Consider the following 12,505-nt stretch of genomic DNA (forward strand, 5'->3'; position numbering starts at 1 on the left):
TCCAATTAACAAAGGGGCACACAGAGGGTAAGAGGAGAGAGGGGTAGTAGAAAGGTAAATGGGGTTAAATACATGATGATGGAAGGAGAACTGACTCTGGGTGTTGAATGCACAATGTGATATATAGATGATGATGTACAGAATTGTACACTTGAAACCTATGTAATTTTACATTGTCACCCCAATATAAATTCAAAAAATGGGCAGAGGACCTGGGTATTTCTCCAAAGAGGACATACAGATGGCCAACAGACATATGAAAAGATGCTCACCATCACTAATCATCAGAAAAATGCAAGTAAAAACGACAATGAGATACCACCTCACACTTATCAGAATGGCCATCATCAATAAATCAACAAACAACAAGTTTTGGCAAGGATGTGGAGAAAAGGAAATCATTGTTCACTGTTGGTGGGATTGAAAATTGGTGCAGCCACCGTGGAAAACAGTATGAAAGTTCCTCAAAAAAATAAATAAATAAAATAAAACTACCTTGTAACTCAGCAGTCCCACTCCCAGCAAATCCAAAACACGAATTCAAAAAGATATATGCACGCCTATGTTTATAAAAATCTTTGTTTCTTTTTCAGATTCTACTTTTCTTCTAAAATCCTGAGAACATCTTTCATGACAAAGTTGTAGTCCTCTAGGACATTTTGAGGAAGACTCTTTTCCCAAAAGCCAATTTGCAAAAGGATGATTTATCAAGTTTGTTTCTTTTACCTTTCCAGTGTTAGTAGGCACTTTTATTTTGTCATTTATAATAGCATTTAAATCAATGTCCAATTTCTCTCTATCTCAGCTTTTATTTGAATATGCACACTAAGGGGAGGAAAGTGGAAGAGACAGAGTAGAGAATGCGGAGAAACTGAGGGGCACTCAAAACTTCTTTTAACCAACTTTGTATTATTTGCATAACATGAAAAAAGCATATTACTCAATTGCATTAATTGAATGTGCTATTGTTCTATGCTCAAGTGCAAGATAATTTCCAGGTGAATTAACTTCCAAAACTATACAAACACACACATATACACACACACAGACACACACATACACACAAGCACTTTTCATAGCTCTATTCTAAAAATGTAGTTAAATTTTTTAGGTTAAAAGAATATTGTGACCCACAGATTGGGAGGCAATATCTGTAAATCACATATATAATAAAGGACATGTATCTAGAATATATAAAGAACTCTTAGAACAGAATAATAAAAAATAATCAAATTTAAAAATGAACAAAAGATTTGAGTAGATGTTTCTCTAAAAGAGATATTCAAATGACCAATAATCACACAAAAAGATGTCCAACAGTATCAGTCATTAGACAAATGCAAATCAAAACTACAAGATACCACTTCACACCCACAAGGATGGCTAAAATAAAAATATGGACAATAACCAGTGTTCACAAGGATGTGGAGAAATTGGAGCTCTCATACACTGCTGGTGGGATTGTAAAATGGTCCAGCCACTTTGTAAATCAGTTTGGCAATTCCTCACAATGTTAAACACAGAGTTACCAGATGACCCAGCAATTCTACTCCTCAGATAAACCCCTAAGAAATAAAATCATATGTTCACTCAAAACTTTGTATACAAATATTCATAGCAGCATTACCTATAGTAGCCAAAAGGTAGAAACAACTCCAATTTCCATCTACAGGTGGATGGTAAACAAAATGTTTGATATTCATACAAAATATAATATTTGGCAATAAAAATAAATGAAGTCCTGATACATGCTACAACATGAATGAATATTGAAAGCATTACAATAAGTTAAAAAAGCCGGTCTCAAAAGCCACATATTGTATGATTCCATTTATAAGAACCATCCAGAATAGGTAAATCTATAGCGATACTAAGTAGGTTATTGGCTGTCAGGGGTTGGTGGAGAAGGGAATAAGGTGTGACTGCTAATTGGTTTCCATCTAAATTTAGATAGTAGTGATAACTGCACAATTCTGTGAATATATAAAAACACTGAATTGTATACTTGGGTAGGATGAATTTTATGGTTTGTGAATATCTCAATAAAGCTCTTTTTAAAAACATTGCATTGTAAATATTGTTCATAGCGTAGGTGTTTCTTTCCTTTAATTACATTAACTTTCTTATAAAACTTTTTCTTTTTCCTACAGTTTGGTTCATAGTTACATTACTTTATATTTGTTTATTATTTTTTTATGTGACCATTATTATTTCAGAGCCAATTTTATACCAGAATTATAAAACTTGTTTTTGTATATTCAAACACATTAGGCAACATACTCTTTTCTTTTCCTTTTATTTCTTGGATATGTCTATTCTTCTAATGAGACTGCACTATCAGCGGTTCAGGCCTACTACCTAGCTATTTTCCTTAAAATTTTTTTATCATCTTGGAAATCACTTTTCTCTTTCCTGAGTTTGATTCTCTGTTTGCTGAATTTCTGGATTTCATTTCATTGATTTACTTCTTTGAGTTGGTGGAGTATATCCTTTAATAGCTTACTGAGAAAGGCTACCTAGAAGGTAAATTATTTTATGATACCTAAAAAGACTATATTCTATTCTCACACTTGAGAATATAATTGAATATGAATTGGTCGGAAATAATTTTCCCTCAGAATTTTAAGTCATTCCTCCAATGTTTTCCACTTTCTATTGAGTAATGCTATTGAATTTTTTAATCTTCTTTGTAATCTTTACTTTTCGTTTACTTGTTTATACATTAAATGTAATTAATGCTCCTAATTTTTCAAAGGCCAGTCTATTCATTCAATGTAAAGTGGAACATTACTACAATGATGGGGAATGCAGGCTAGTTTGGAATCCAGTTTAACAATCTAGACAATATATATTCCTCAATGAATTTATCTAATAAAACTATTCTTCTAATGACATTTTAATTCCACTTAGAATAGTGGTCAGGTGGTAGTTAATACGTAGTGGTGGATCACTGACTACAATGAAATCCTCTCCTGTAAAACTTTTAGTTTTTTACAATTATGAGAGATTCATTCCATGGGGAAACAAACTTTCAACTGTCAAAGTAAAGAGATCAGGAAATAGGAGCCAAGAGCAAATACTATAGAGAGAAGATAATTTTTGAACTGACAACCCATTTGTTTATGTTTACCAGATAATTACTTCACCTCCTATAACAATTTGATTATGAAATAAAGGATTAAGGAAATTAACTGGATTAATTCAGTCAAGCAAATTGTCAGTTTTTATTTAAATTGTTTTCAGGGGTTTTCAATCAGGTGGGAGGATGGCAGGTGAAAAGATAATTACTACCCTCCTGCCCTGGGAGTGTATCAGAATCTCAGCAATGTGAGTTGGGGGGATAGGACTGTGTGGGTTAGGGGAGAGGGACATGCATATATTTGCAAGAGGTTCCCAGGGGATTCAGATATACCTCCATAGTGGATTAACCAATGCAGGCTTGTATTTTCACTTCACAGTAGCCACTTTATTCAGTCTCTCAATTGCCTTTTATCTACCTAGCACTGCTACTCCTCCCTCCTCTACATTTTGGGAAGGATAACTAATTGTGATAAAGTGAGACATTTTGTAGTAAAAAGGATACAGTTTTAATACCTTTAAAACATTTCAAAAAGCAATACAATTAGCTAAGCACTTATGTTTTATTAGTAATAGCAAGCAAAATTAATAAGTAAATTTAACTAAAAATGATTGTGTGTCATTGTGTATAGTTTTTACATTGACATTTCACATAATCTGACTTTGCTTAGAAGAGAAATCACTCGGCTGTTAAAATTACTTTTAAAGAGCTGTCAAAATTGGAAAACCTGCTGTCAAAGATATGATGAGAAAAGTTTAAAAATGGTAAAGTATGTTGAGTTAGACAAAAAATATTACCTTCATGGAGGAAAACTTGAATATTTATCATTATCTTCAAAAGGGATAATTTTTCCCCCTGAAATCGGACATCATTGTTTTAAAATTTATATCCTGACAACATGAATGAAATCATTTTTATTCATACCACAATGAGAACATCTCTAGGTGCTAGAAAATGTTAAAATATTAATGTCATCTATGCTCCTTCACACTATTTATTTCATTTCATTTTTAATTGAAGAGGAATTTTTAATCTTTATCCTTATTTTCATCTTCTCTGACTTCTTATGTATGTATTTATCAAATAAATATATTTTAACTAATGCAAATCTATATTTTCTGGAAAGGTTGGTGAGATTTTTATATTTTTATGCTGTTTATTCAAATTATAAGAAAATATTATCTCCCATATGTCAGATGTTCAGTTATGTGCCGTTGAGAGTTTCATTTCCAAAATGGTTTATTTTTGAGACTTTAATCTTCACTTAAATACTGGTCCTTCTTTACCTATCATAATATAATTCAAAAGACAAATATTTGAGGGCATTTGAATTGGGGATACATAGATTAGTAAAACTACAACCTCTTTTAAATTCCATTTTACAATGAGCAAAATCTGTTAATTTAAACCTTGAAAAGGTAAACTTCTCTAGAATATTCCAGGATTCTCCAGACTATTGTAAACATTTGATTATTGATTCTTAATAAAAATGAATAAGGATTTATATCTCGATAAATAATACGTGAATGTGAAATAAAATAGATTTTTCTTAGCTTTTTTCCACCAATATAAATAATGTAGGACTTAAAGTTGGTATGATAACTATTGTATTGCCAACTTGTTTTTGTTGTGTGACCTTGGGTGTTTGCCTCTTTTTCCATATGTAAAATACAAGTAGTTGCAGTTATCACCCACCTGGCTCATTCACAAAAATTTTGTGAGGATTAGTATACAGATGATTGTAAAGCACTTTGTAAATGTTTAAATAGCCCTGTTTTATTTTGAAGAAGAAAAACAAAGTAAAGATATAGCTATAAAATGGGGTGGATTATTTGAGTTAACAATTACAGGAAAAAAAATTTTCCCTTTGAAAAGAGTGATTCAATGCAATTGTTCATCTAAGCTAAGAATATCATTTAATGTTGTCTATTATTTTATTGCTTATGTGAAATAATGTAGGGCTGGCTATTAGACTTCCTAATATTTATTTAACCATGTATTTTTAACACTACTAGATTTAATCATCAAAGTTTTAAAAATTGAACTTCACAACCCATATAATATGAACATCATATACATACAAGATTACACAGTAAAGGTACTTACTTGGAAACATTACCACAAATGAGGTAAATGTAATTTATTTGTCCTGAAATGTCAGCATAATTTTAGGGGACACTAACTATGCAGGAAATTAAGTGCATAGCTTGCAAATTTAAACACATTTGAATTTGAATATATAAATCTATTGTTCTCAGAACCATGTTGACATATCATTATTACACACATAAGAAACTAGAAGTTTGGAACTGGTAATCCAAAATACAGTATGTGTATATTGAAGAAAAGTTTGTGTTGCTATGGGAACTTTGGCTTTTGTTTACATTATATTGCAAACTATATTATGTGCCTTAGTTCACCTTAATGACTACCTTCATATATTGCTAATTATACTATTTTCCCTCATTCACTCTGATGATTAACTCCTTAAGGTTAATATTGCTCATCTCTATTGAGTTAGTTCATATTTTTCTTGAATATAGAAATATGAACTAACATTTACCTTCATTTTGTGAAAATTGCATTATGCATAGCACCATCACCTGTTCATTACATTAAGTAAAAGAAGTTTAGCTTTTATGAAATTTGCAAAATTACATTTATGAAAATTATAAGCTTGACCTTGTTTGCCTTTAGGAACAACATATTCCAAATTGTAGAAAATAAAATTTGTGAAGATTTTTTCTTTTAGACATAAAAATGTATAATCCCTTATTCAAAATTTCCTGTAGCAATTTAAAAGAGGAAATCTAAGCTATTACAAAAATTGTTTACATTTTCAATGTATAGGCAAATGAAATATTCATCATGTGTATGCAAAACCCCCTTTGTGTATATGGCTCTATAGAGCTAGTTAGTAGGTGAATACATTATATCATAAATATGCGTATACAACAGATATTGTGTTGAATCTCAAGGTTTTAGTTACCTTCCCATATTTTTCTAATTAAAAACTTGAAAATCAGAAAATGTTCAGAATAAAAACTGTGCATAGGTTATTTTAATTAAGATAACTGGGATTGATATCTTTTTCAGAAGTGGTCACTGGGTTCCTGTTATGCGCTATATATGTGCTGGGCATGGGTATCCATGGTAAGATAGGTAGGCTCTCATGAGGTTATAAATATGTAAAGAAGCAACTACAATAGTCTTTCAGATCCTGTATTTTATAAAGCTGTTGTAAAAACCCTTAGGATTTTGTTTCATCTTTTAGAACATATTGACTGTGTTTCAGACAAAGGGTGAAAGGAACTCTTTTCATTAAAAATTGACAAAGTAAAAGGTAAAACATTTTCCACAAAAGCATGAACTACATGCATGCTCAGAATAAGATAAACGTTTATTACAAATGAGCTAATTCCCAGTAATCTATGGCTACTTTTATAACAAACTAGAATCTAAAAAATATTAAAGATTTTTTGGTGAAGGCAACTAACAATTATTGTCTCACTTCATGTTATTTTTTTTCGCTTTATTATATTATCATCATAGTATTATTTGCTACATTAACTATTAGATTATTTGCTATATACTTGTAAATAACATACTTAAACCAACATTTAAAAATGTTTTCATTTTGAAATAACTTCAAATTTACAGAAATGTTGCAAAAATCGTACAGAAAATTTCTATTTTTCCTTAGATTTACTGATTTTTATATTTAACATTTGCTCTGTCACGTCTTTCATCTCTCTCTCTGTATATATATATGTATATATATATATATATATGCATATATACTATGTATATATAATTATATATGTATATATATAACTTATTTTTCTAACTTATTTGAGAGTTGATTGAGTATATTAAGCTCTTTTCTCCTTTAAAACTTGATAAGAGTTTTTCAAAATTCAAGAGAACAATAACTTAAGTAAGGGAAATGTCTATCAGATCCTGAGAGGTATGTGTCTATAATTTAGGAGATCAAAGCTTTTAAAAGAAGGAAAGAAAACAGTGTAGATTGAAGTTTAGAAGATTCAGGAGGAAAGTCTATGACTGCAGTGTGATTCCCTAGTAATAGTATTTTAGAGGACAAGTTTACAGGTACCTTTAGACCAGGGGTGTCCAAACTGCAGCCCGTGGGCCAACTGCGGCCCACGATCCATTTTTAATTGGCCCGCAGCAAAGTCCAAAAATATATTTAGTTTACTTAAATAAACCAGGTGAGGCAATATGTACTTCACCTTGAGTGAGTGGCCCGGCTGTTGGTGTATTTTACCACATATGGCCCTTGGTGAAAAATGTTGAAAAAAGTTTGGATACCCCTGCTTTAGACAATGTGAAAGAGGCTCACAAGTAATCTCCCAAGAGGTGACACTGACTGGAGTGGGATACCAAGAAAGATATTATAACTTTAATGAGTTTAAATATTTTATCTATTTATATTTAGAGTATTCATCTCTGTTAAATAATGTAATAAAATGTAGCATAATAGAAACAATGACCTATTTTAGAAGTATAGCAAAGCAGGCTGTCCATTGCAAAATTGTGAGATATTTGAAGCTGAGAAAACATAAATACATTCAGAGCCCACATACCATGAAAAGTTAACAAATAGGGAAGGGAAGCAGTAGGGAAACCCCACAGCATTTAATCTTATTTTACAGTGGCATTCATGTACTGAAAAGAGTGAAAGAACAGCCCCCACAATTCCAGAAATGAGTCAGTTTCATGTCTCAAGCTGATTATAAACCACTCAAGGGTGGCAGCCTCCCACAGTTGACTTTAACTGTGATTAGAATAAAGGATGGTCGCTAGTTTGGGCTTACCATATGTACCCTGAAGCCTCAACGCCTGGTCATCAGGTAAATTAAGAATTTCTTTAGGACCAAAAAAATTGGCTTACAAATAACTTTTCATTTATGTATCAACAGGACACTCATAGATGCTTAAACCATGTTCCATACCATTTGGCAAAACAGACTGACTTTACAAGTTTAGGAATTCCATCTTAATTTAAAATCCTTTCAGAGAGATCTAAGATGGTGGAGTGGATTAATGCTGTGCCTGCGTCCTTCTGTGAACACATTAAAATTACAACTAAATTATAGAACAGTCAACCTGGAGAATCATCTGAAGTCTAGCTGAACAGAAGTCTTATAACTAAAACTATAAAGAAGATGACACATCATGACTGGTAGGAGAGGTGGAGATGCGGAACGGGCCCCAAACCTCCATGGAGCGGTTGAGAAGTAGGAGGGGTATTTCAGCTGCAGAAGTTCCCTCTGGAATGAGGCACCCCAACCCTCCACATCAGGCTCCACAGCCCACAGCACTGGTGCCGGGAGGAGGAGCCACCACAACATCTGGCTGTATTAAACAGTGGGGATCTAACCATTTGGGTGGAATGGGATGGAAGACTGTGGTAAATAAATACAACATCCTCTTTTACGGCCCATGCACAGACGCACTAACTCGCAGGTACTCACCTTGGGCTCCAGCGTTGGGATGGTGACTCGGGAGGCCTCAGAGACATACCGGGCACAGACTGAGGTGTGTGGCTACAGGGGGAGGACTAGAGCACTGTTGACATTTTCCCAGTGAAAGGTCTTCCTTCGGGGCAGCCAGCAGGTGAGTGCCATCTTTCCTATGTTGATCCCACCTCCACAGGCCAAATCTGAATCTGATTGGCCAAGTGAGCTCTGCTGCTCCGCCCTGCTAACTCAGCTGGGACCACACCTCACCCCACTCTCCCACCACCTGAGGCACTTTCTCCTTGAGCAGCCAGCCCCTCCTGCATTGAACTTTTTCTTGGAAAAATGTCGGAGTCCACAAGCCTCAGGTAGGCAGTAACTGGCCTCAGGCAGGCAGTAACTGAGACTTTTGCTGAGTTGCCCCGGGCTCAGCACTGGCATCAAACCAGAATCCACATTAACCTACTGACCAAAACTCTTCTCACTTTAGTGACTCCCTGCCTCACCCAACTCAATACGGTATAAGACTTTATCAGTGGCTGAACTTTAAGGCACCCGGCAGGTGGCAGCAGTCCTCCGGATGTTCTGGCTTTTTGTGGAGTTAGCCCAGGCCTGGTACTGGTGGCAGCTGTCCTTGGTTCACAGTGTGGCCTCTCCCATGCGCCTCCAGGTTTAGCACAGGCAACGAACAACAGTGAATTGCTTTGTAGCTCCTACCAGGTAGTCCCCAGCCAGTCACAAGCCGTGGCTGACCGAGGCCTGCACCAAAGCCCATCCCAAGAGGCCCCAGAACCAACATACTTGGAAGTTGGCTTCACACCACAGCAGAGCACCGCCCAATTAGTCCCACAAGCAGCACACCCAAAGGGTGGTCTCAACAGGCACCAGAGCCCACTGGGGCAAATCCCACTCAGTGGAGGTAAACCTCCTGCACAGCAGTTTATAAGCTGTGAACGTGATCAAACTCCATAGCCAGTCAGCCTGAGGGTCAATCCCACCCACTGACACGCCAGCAGCAATCCAGGCTCAATTATAACAGGAGGGCATACACAAGAGATACTCCTGGAGCACCCAGCTCATGTGATCAGGGAGACTATGCCACTGGGTCCCACAGGACACCTACTAAATAAGGTTACTTGGCCAAGACTGGGAGACATAGCAGATCTACATAGCAGCAAACACAAAGAGGCAGCCAAAATGAAGTAACAAAGAAATGTGTCTGATATAAAAGAACAGAAGGAAAAAAAGAAATAAACGAAATGGAGGTAAGCAACTTGCCAGAGACAGAGTCAAAACAATAGTTATAAGGATACTCAAGGAACTTAGTGAGAATTTCAACAAAGAGATTGCAAGCACAAAAAAGGACACAGAAACTATAAAAAAGAACCACTCAGAAGTGAAGAATACAATAACTGAAATGAAGACTGCACTAAAAGGAATTATCAGCAGACTAGATGAAGCAGAGGATCAAATCAGTAACTTGGAAGACAAGGCAGCAAAAAACAGCCAATTGGAACAGCAAAAAAAAAAAAAAAAAGGAATGCTAGAGGGACTTCTTTTAGACCAAAAAAAAAATAAAAATCAAAATTATGAATAATAAAATGGCAATAGTTACATATCTATCATCTATCAACAATTACTTTCAATGTAAATGGATTAAATGCTCCAATCAAAAACATAAGGTGGCTGAATGGATAAGAAAACAAAACCATTACATATGCTGCCTATAAGAGACTTACTTCAGATTGAAAGACACACACAGACAAAGTAAAAGGATTAAAAAAGACATTTCATGAAAATGGAATGAAAAAAACAAAAAATCTGGGGTAGCAATACTTGTATCAGACAAAATAGACTTTATTTATTTATTTTTTAAATTTATTGGGGTGACAATTGTTAGTAAAATTACATAGATTTCAGGTGTACAATTCTGTGTTACATCATCTATGAATCCCATGTGTGTTCACCACCCAGAGTCAGTTCTTCTTCCATCACCACGTATTTGATCCCCCTTACCCTCATCTCCCACCCCCCGTCTACCTTACTCTCTGGTAATCACTAAACTATTGTCTGTGTCTATGAGTTTTTGTTTCTCATTTGTCTTGTTCTTTTGTTGTTTTTGGTTTATATACCACATATCAGTGAAATCATATGGTTCTCTGCTTTTTCTGTCTGACTTATTTCGCTCAGCATTATAATCTCAAGATCCATCCATGTTGTCACAAATGTTCCTATATCATCTTTTCTTACCGCCGAATAGTATTCCATTGTGTATATGTACCACAACTTCTCTATCCATTCATTTATCGAAGGACATTTTGGTTGTTTCCATGTCTTGGCCACCATAAACAAAACTGCCGTGAACATTGGAGCACACGTGTCTTTATGTATAAATGTTTTCAGATTTTTTGGGTAGATACCCAGGAGAGGGATTGCTGGGTCATATGGCAATTCTATTCGTAATTTTTTGAGGAACCTCCACACTGCCTTCCATAACGGCTGCACCAGTCTGCATTCCCACCAACAGTGTATGAGTGTTCCTTTTTCTCCACAGCCTCTCCAACACTTGTTACTATTTGTCTTGTTGATGATAGCCATTCTGACTGGGGTGAGGTGATATCTCATTGTGGTTTTTATTTCCATTTCTCTGATGATTAGTGATGTCGAGCATTTTTTCATATGTCTATTTGCCATTTGTATGTCCTTTGGAGAAATGTCTCTTCAGGTCCTCTGCCCATTTTTCAATTGGGTTGTTTGTTTTTTTGTTGTTGAGTTTCATGAGTTCCTTGTATATTTTGGATATTAGCCCCTTATCGGAGGCACTGTTTGCAAAAATCTTCTCCCATTCAGTTGGTTGCCTCTTTATTTTGTTGATGGTTTCTTTTGCTGTGCAGAAGCTTTTAAATTTCACATAGTCCCATTTGTTTATCTTAGCTTTTACTTCCATTGCCTTTGGAGTCAAATTCATAAAATGCTCTTTGAACCCAAGGTCCATAAATTTAGTACCTATGTTTTCTTCTATGCAGTTTATTGTGTCAGGTCTTATGCTTAAGTCTTTGATCCATTTTGAATTAATTTTGGTACATGGTGACAGATAGCAGTCCAGTTTCATTCTTTTGCACATGGCTATCCAATTCTCCCAGCACCATTTACAAAATAGACTTTTAAACAAAGGCTATAAGAAGAGACAATGAATGACCCAGTAATCCCACTTCAGGGTATTTATCTGAAGAAACTACAATGCTACTTCAAGAGGATGTATGCATCCATCCATATGTTCATTTCAGCATTATTTACAATGGCCAAGATGTGGAGGCAGCCTGGGTGTCTGTCAATGGAATAATGGATAAAGAGGAGGTGGCACATATATAAAATGGAATATTGCTTAGCTATGGAAGGGAATGGATTCTTCCCATCTGCAGCAGCAAGATGGACCTGGAAGGTATTGTGCTGAGTGGGGTACGTCAGACAGCGAAAACCAGACATAGTATGATTTCACTTATATGTGGAATCTAAGAACAAAACAGAAACAAACTCATTGATACAGAGAATATTTTGATGGTTGCCAGATGGCATGGGTATTGGGAGTGTGGGTGAAAAAAGGAGAAGGGATTAAGTACAAATTTGTCGTTACAAAGTAGTTATGGGGATGTAGGGTATAGCATTAGGAATATTGTCAATAATATTATAGTAACTATGTATGGTATTAGATGGGTATTAGACTTGTTGGGGTGACACTTAGGAGGGGTGTTGGGGGCAGGGTGAAAAAATTAAAGGGATTAAGAAGTGCAAACTGGTAGTTACAAAATAGTCATGGGGATGTAAAGTAAAGCATAGGGAATACAGTCAGTGATATAGTAATAACTATGTATAGTGTAATGTGGATACTAGAGTAGTCAGGGGGATCACTTCTTAAATTATACAAATGTCTAACCACTATGTTGCA

At 35.2% G+C, this 12,505-nt stretch overlaps 1 long non-coding RNA gene across 2 annotated transcripts in view; it reads left to right on the forward strand.

Annotated features, from left to right (window-relative positions):
• The window catches only part of LOC141570617 (uncharacterized), a 38,086-nt gene extending 35,839 nt beyond the window's left edge, over nucleotides 1-2,247 (forward strand). For both annotated transcript variants that reach the window (XR_012494824.1, XR_012494825.1), the window contains one exon: nucleotides 594-2,247. This is a non-coding gene — a long non-coding RNA (uncharacterized LOC141570617). The remainder of the gene's footprint in view (nucleotides 1-593) is intronic.
• The last annotated feature ends 10,258 nt before the right edge of the window (nucleotides 2,248-12,505 follow it).

This window comes from Rhinolophus sinicus, linkage group LG03 (assembly GCF_036562045.2).
Source record: "Rhinolophus sinicus isolate RSC01 linkage group LG03, ASM3656204v1, whole genome shotgun sequence".
Taxonomy (NCBI): domain Eukaryota; kingdom Metazoa; phylum Chordata; class Mammalia; order Chiroptera; family Rhinolophidae; genus Rhinolophus; species Rhinolophus sinicus.